Source organism: Panthera onca, chromosome A3 (assembly GCF_046562875.1).
Source record: "Panthera onca isolate mPanOnc1 chromosome A3, mPanOnc1 haplotype 2, whole genome shotgun sequence".
NCBI lineage: Eukaryota > Metazoa > Chordata > Mammalia > Carnivora > Felidae > Panthera > Panthera onca.
Genome location: NC_138341.1, coordinates 138,750,027 through 138,756,912, shown reverse-complemented (window position 1 = coordinate 138,756,912; position 6,886 = coordinate 138,750,027). Strand labels below are relative to the sequence as shown.

Here is a 6,886-nt window from a genome sequence, read left to right as displayed (position 1 = left end):
GGGTCCCGACCTCACCCACCTCCTGTCCCTGGCTGTTCACCGTACAACAGCCGTCAATGTAAACCGTCATCCTTTTCGTGGCCGAGGGCTCTCAAGCCCGACTGCGTGTCTGCCCACACAACCCCTGCCCGTTCATCCTCGGGCGGCCCGGGAACCTGTATTTTTCTCGCTGTGGGATTTTGTGGCTGCGTGGACTGCTTGCACACCTAACAAAGTTCCAGACCCACGCGGGGCAGCCGCACGCCTCCCAGCCCCTCCCTTCTTCTAGAGCTGAAATGTGTAACATCAAACCGAAGGCTCACTGGTGTCTGCGAAACCGTATCTCCTCAGTAAATTTTCAAGTTGTGATTTATTTTTCTCCTTCCTGTTTTAAACACACATGGAAAATTTTAGAAGGGTTTCAATTTACAGAAATGCTGCAAAGAGAGGGTGGCGAGTCCCCATGTGCCCCCAGCCAGATGCCCTGCCGCTCCCGTCTTGGGTCACGATGGTACGTTTGTCACAGGGAAGGAGCGTGTGAACCCGTGATGGGAAACGGGCTTTGCTAATGTCCCACTGTCCTCCTTCTGTGCCAGGACCACATGACCCTTGGTCACCACGTCTCCTCGGGCCCCTCTCGGCTGGGACACTCTTGGACTTTCCTTGTTTTTGGCGACCTTGGCAGCTGTAAGGAGGATTGGACCGGTGTTTTGTAGAATGTCCCTCAACTTGGATTTGTCAGAGGCTTTTCTCACGATGGGGTCATGGCATCTTCTCCGCTGCCTGGCGTGGGCCCAGCGAGCCCACGCCGCCCCATCCTGCCCCTTCAGCTTGAACACAGGCTGGCCAACCTCCCTCGGTTGCAGGTGGCGGAAAACACAACCCGGAAGGTCAGGGCAGGCTGATTTCAGGTACGGCTTGATCAAGGGTTTAGAAGGTGTGGTGCCTGGGTGGCTCAGTCGGTTGAGCGTCCGACTTCATCTCAGGTCATGATCTCCCTGCTTGTGGGCTCGAGCCCCGAGTCGGGCTCTGTGCTGACAGCTCGGAGCCTGGAGCCTGTTTGGATTCTGTGTCTCCCTCTCTCTGTGCCCCTCCCCTGCTCATGCTCTGTCTCTCTCTCAAAAATAAACATTTTATTTAAAAAGGATTTAAAATGTATTGCTAAGATGAGATTTCTCCTCTCTCTGTCCCACCCACATCGGCTCTGTCCTCAAGAACCCACTTCACGGACATGGATGCAGTCCCCGAATCACCCCCCCACCCCGGGTCACGTGCCCACCCTGGATGGCAGCCAGGCAGCCGAGCCTGTAATACGTGGCTGGAAGAGCAGTGGTGGACCCCCAAGGCAAAACCAGTCCACCACCGTAAGAGGGGGGCCCCTCCACTAAGGTCTTCTGCAGAGGGGAAGGGATCCCCAGCAGCCCCCGGCCCCGCTGGGCCTGCAGCCCAGAACTCTGCTGAGGAGGCCACGAGGAGGCAAGGGTAGGACACGCGCCCTCAGCCCCGACCCAGACCGTTACACAGCGTGAGACGCAGCGTTCGCGCCCCCACGATAATTCTCCAGGCGAGTGACGCAGAGCGAGCGGATGTTCGAACGCGGCCGTGGCTGGCCCTGCATTTGGGGCCGAGGGACACGGGGCACGGGCAGGATGGACGAGGCCCGTGTAACCCATCAGGAACCCTTCGGGGAGGTGACTGTTGCTAGTTCCCTTGAATGGTATTTAAGGAGGAAACGAATTTGTAAAATTACCTAAACGTGCGGCCCAGGACGGACACACAGCGGCCCTCCCGGTCTTCAGCGGGAAATGACCTGGGACTTGGCCGGAGCAGGGCCCAGAGAGTCTGCCCCGGTGGCGGGATGGCAGACGGTGTCTCGCGCTTGCATTAAGGCCAAACAATGAGTGGTCACGTTTAGAAGAGGGTGTCACCCGAAAGTGCTCTGTTCCTCACTCGAGATCGTGGCAGTGAGGCTCGAGCCTCCACGAGTGTCTTAGAAGGCGGCTACCACAGGTGTGGGGAAGAACCTTCTGGAAGAGGGTGCTTTTGCTGCACTTCCCCAAAGTGGAAAAGTGTGAATTTCCCTGGGACGCCGGCCTATTAGGAGGCCACAGCGTGACCTCAGAGAAGCGCGGACGGTAAATACGAGAAACGTCATTCAGAAGGGCCACTGTGGGCTCCCCGGTCGCCCGCTGGGCTCCCTGACCGCTCACCCCTGCGGCCCGCCGGATATGGAGCTGGGCCTGTATGTCCCTGCCCCACGAGGACAAGGACCGGCCTGCGGGGCAACCTGGCCCAGAGCCCGGGCGAGTGCCAACCCCAGGAGTGGACGACAGGCCATCTCCGAGAGATGCTGAAGCGCAGGGGTGGCTGGGGAGGGACATCGGACCCCAACAGGGTCCCAGAGGGGGCGTGACGGGAGCTGGCAGGTGTCCGGGGCCGAAGGGTCCCGTCAGTTCCATCTTCCCTCTCAGGGCCCGCCCACTCCACCTCTGTCCGTCCCACCCTGCCTCTCCCCTGCCCGCCCCTGAGCCTCTCCCGGAACTTACCCTCTGCAGACAGGGTAGTGAGTCGGTGCCTGGAGCTGGCTACACTGGGGTTGCTCTGGACACTGAGCACTGTCGGTGCAGGAGACTGGCCCTGGGGACCGTCCAGGACAGGAGGGGGTGCTGAGCATAGAGCCTGCTGCGGGGGGAGGAGTGAGGGGCTCAGAGCATTGCCCGGCACTGAAAGGAAACCAGGGGGCGCGGCTGGTGGGGCAGGAGCGCCCTGGAGGCCCCGCCACCCTGCAGTCCCGAGTCCTAAACCGCTTCAGGGCCTGTGCCTCCAGGATCAAGGCCAGCAGGGCTTTCCCCCTAGCCCCCCCACCCCGCCCCGCCTCCCCCCACCCCGCGCTCTCCGATGCCCTGCCCTCCGACTCCAGCCTGGGCTGAGACCCTGCCCTCCTTCCGCCTCCCTCACTGCTGGGCCAGGATGGGCAGCGTGTGACCTGCCGTGACCTACAGGTCGGCCCGGGCTGGTGGGGCAGGGGCGCTTACCTGGGACACCCGGGGGGGGGGCTGCGGGAGAGTCTGACCTGTGTTGGCTCAGCCTGCTGTGCGCACACTTCCCGCGTCCAGGCTCTGAGCCGGGGGTCCCCGGTCCCAATCTGGTCCTGGGCCAACCTCGGGGGGGGGGCACATGTTCCTACAGGTGTCCCCTTGGGTGTCCCCCCAACCCCCCAGGGTACATGGTTGAAGAATCACGCTCCTGCTGAGCACAGACCTGAAATGGAAGGAACAGAGAGCCCAGGCAGTTGGTGGGACCGTGGCGGAACTTGGGCCCCTTTAGTGGCTCAGCGCCCACCCCCACCCAGGAAGGAGGTCCCTGTGTGGCTTGTCCGAGCCCTGGCCCACAGACTCTGAGAGCAACACACGAGGTCATCTTACAACCTGAGGCTCGGTGCTTGTGATGGGTAGTCATGGGAACAACGTTTGAGGTCTGGGGGCAGGCCCTGGGACATCTGGGGGCTGATCCCGTGGGCTGTCGGGGGAGGCCCTGGGGGTCTTACAGTGGCATTTGCTAGACAAGCATCTCCTGCAGCAGCCTAGCTGACATCCTTTGGTTGAAGCAAATATTGGCCTTGGGGGCTCACCTCCCTCCAACCTCGCCCACACGTGCTCTGGGTACATGGTGCGTCTCCTGCCACAGGGCCTTTGCACACGTAGGTCTGGCCTTGGGGAAAGCTCCCCTCACCCCGCATGGGTGAGGGCCTCCATTACCCCTGCCCCTGTACCCCAAAACTCTTCCTGTTCCCATCAGGTCTGTGCCTACTGTTTCCTGCTGGGGACATTATCTGGCACATAATAGTACCTTACTTTGTATTTGTGATTAAAAAGTGAATGGGGTGACATTCATGCGGCCCGAGCGCCCAGTCCCTCCGTGTCTGTGGTTGAACGTGGGCCCCGCCCTCCCCCGCCCTCCCACCTGGCCTCCGGAGCTCACGGCCCAGAGGAGCTGGGCCCCCCAGGCTCTCCGCTGCCAGGATGTGACCTCCCCCCACCACGCTGTGAGTCCTCAGTCCGCGGTTGACCTCTTCGTTGAGATCCTGAACCTGAGAATTCTCAAGACACTGCCTTCTCCCCTCTCCCCTAAGACAGCGAACCCCTGGGACGAGAGCTTCCTGCCAAAATCCCAAAGAGCCCGTTTTATAGGCTTCTCTTATTTGGAAGCACTCTCTGGAAAGCTGACCTTTAGGACGCACTTCCCCCTCTACCGTTCAAAGTTTCAAGTCGGCACACATGGGTCGCTGAAGGGAATGTGGTTTGCCACACTGGATCAAGACGGGGGCCCCTCGGGCTGTGTGACCCCAGCAGGTGTGCCGAGGGCTCTGTGGGGGAGTTCCCTGGTCACCGGTCACCGCAAAGGTGAGAACGTAACTACCCGTGAGCAGACCCACACCGTGCAGCCGGCCCGGCCCAGGGTCCCCAGAGAGGAGACAGGGGGGCTGAGGCACGGGATTCTCGGGGGCTGCAGAGGGGAGCTCGGGGGTGGCGTGGGGAGGGGGCCCAGACGCACTGGCGGGGCCCCGGGGCAGCCAGTGATCTCATCAGAGCAGATCAGAGGGTTCCACCCAGATGCGGGGTGGGGTGCTGTGTGTCCATGACAAGGGGAGAGGGAAGGGGGGCAGGGCTGCCTGGGGGTGCTCTCGCCCGCAGGAGACCCAGGCGGGGGAGCCCCGACGGGGGGTGCAGGAGCTGGCAGAGTGGGCTGGGACACGGGTTGAGGGGCGCCCCCGAGATCGCTAGTGGACGGGCCAGCGGGAGCCGGACGGTCAGGCCTTGAGTTCGGAGGCAAGAGCAAGGGTGACAACTGGAGGACAGATGCCGGCTGGTGCTGATGGGGGCTGACGGGGCTGCAGCTGTGGAGAAGGACGGCCCTGGCCCCAAGGGAACGCTGCCCGGGGGACGTGGCCTTATTCTAGACTCGGGGGGGGGGGTGCCCAGGTCCTTCCTGACCTCACTATTCTCCCCTAAAAGGGACAGCAGATCTGGAGGGACTGTAGTGTGTGGGTGGCCCAGGCTGCAGCATCCAGATGGCCGGTGTGTGGTTTGGGGCCGCGGGCCCTCGCTGTCCCCTCTTCCGGCTCCCGCTGGTGGGGGGCAGGGAGGGGCCCGCGGGGGAGGTGGGCGTCGTAGTGAACAGGCAGGGAGGGGCCAGGTTCACCCCCATCCGGATGTGCCCTCCCTCCCGGCCTGCCCACCGTCCCTCGGAGGCTGGGCAGGTCCTACGGGGGGGCACGGCCCGCACGTGTGTGCGCACTGTGGCTGCCACACCGTCCCCGCCCGGCCGCCGCGTGACGGGGATTGTCGTCCGCGTCCGCACAGAGCCTCGCCCGCGCTGGCACACTCAGGGGACGCTTTAGCCAAAGGCCATTAAGCTGTCACGCCCCATATGTCTCACGTCCTTCCTGCCCCGTGTGCGTGCGACGCCTCTGCCTCCCGTCTCCTCCTCTGCACTGAGTCACCGCGGTCCGGCCAGACCGCTCCCCAGCCCTGAGCTCACCGGCCCCGCCATCAGCGAGCCGCCCCGGAGCGGCGGCGTGGGGCCGAAGGGACCGGGTCCTTCCTGCAAGGACTCAGCCGGCCCAAGCGGCTGGAGGAGCTCAGAGAACGCGGGGCCGGGGCAGTGCCTCCGTGTGACGACGGGGCGGGGACGAGGTCCGGAGGCCCCAGCTCAGGTTCCGAGTCCGGCCCTGCGCCTCCCGTCCCCACGGCCGTGGGTGTGCCGCTCCGGGCTGCCCGCGTCTGAGGATGCCGGTGCGACGTGTCGACACGAGGGGGCCGATCCCCACTCCACCCGACCCGGCCTCTGGCCGCAGCCTCCCCGCCAGTTGCGGGTCAGCTCCGGCCAACTGCCAGGAAAAGAGTCCTCACCACCTGCCTGAGCTGCCAGCACCGCCCGGGGTTGGGGGGGGGGGGGCCCGCACCCAGCGGGGGCCCACGCTCGCTCGCCCTCAGGCCTCAGAAAGATCCTCCTGCAAGGTCACGGGCAGGAAACCCTCGAAGGAGCACAGAGGTGGCGTCTCCCACGCGGCCAAGGTGCGGATTGGGCTACAGCCCATCCCTCCACTAATCACAACGGAAATCCACGCAAAATGCAAACGAAAACTTCTGCCGAGGACGCGGTGACGTGCGCAGAACTTCCGGGTTTTCCCGGCGGCTCTGCCCGGGAGGCGAGGCCCGGCCTCGGGTCAGCGCGGCCACGCGAGAGGCTCTGATGGTGATAGAAACCCCCCCTTTCCAGGGAGAGAAACAGGGAGAGGGGCTCCTGCGGGCCGGGGGGTGGGGGCGAGGACCCGGGGAGGGAGGGAGCCGACAAGAGGGTCCCCTAGTTCCGTGTCTGGCCCCGCACCCACCTCAGAACAGCCCCGGAGGGTGCACGCGTGAGGCCCACAGAAGGCGAGGTGAACCCGCCTCCACGCCACCAATGCCAGCATCTCCGGAGGATTGAAACAGGACCCGGCATCTATGCAGCACGGCATTCCAGTGCTCACGATGTGAAACAAAATCGCTCGACAGAAACCGGGAAAATGGGGGCCCCCGGGTGAGTCGGTCGGTTAAGCGTCTGACTCTTGATTTTGGCTCAGGTCGTGATCTCACGGTTCTTAAGATCGAGCCCTGTGTTGGCCTCTGTGCTGACAGCATGCTGGCTGCTTGGCATTCTCTCTCGCTCCCTCTCTCTCTGCCCCTCCCCTCTACTCTCTCTCAAAATGAATAAACAAACGTTAAAAAAAAAAAACCCAGGAAAAAGATCAATCCTCAGGAGGAGGGATGATGGATGGCCAGATGCCAGCCCTGGGTATGAGCAGGTACTTACAGCTGGTGTCCTGACTGTGTTTTGTGAGACCTCTGTCTCTCTCTGTCTCTCT

General features: G+C 63.3%; 1 long non-coding RNA gene across 1 annotated transcript; it reads right to left on the bottom strand.

The window, feature by feature from the left end:
- Positions 1 to 330: 330 nt before the first annotated feature.
- LOC145715401 (uncharacterized) lies at positions 331 to 5,902 on the bottom strand. The gene is made up of 2 exons (XR_014137514.1): positions 2,526 to 5,902; positions 331 to 664 (listed from the first exon to the last, which is right to left on the bottom strand). It is a non-coding gene; the product is annotated as an uncharacterized LOC145715401 (long non-coding RNA).
- Between the last annotated feature and the right edge of the window lie 984 nt (positions 5,903 to 6,886).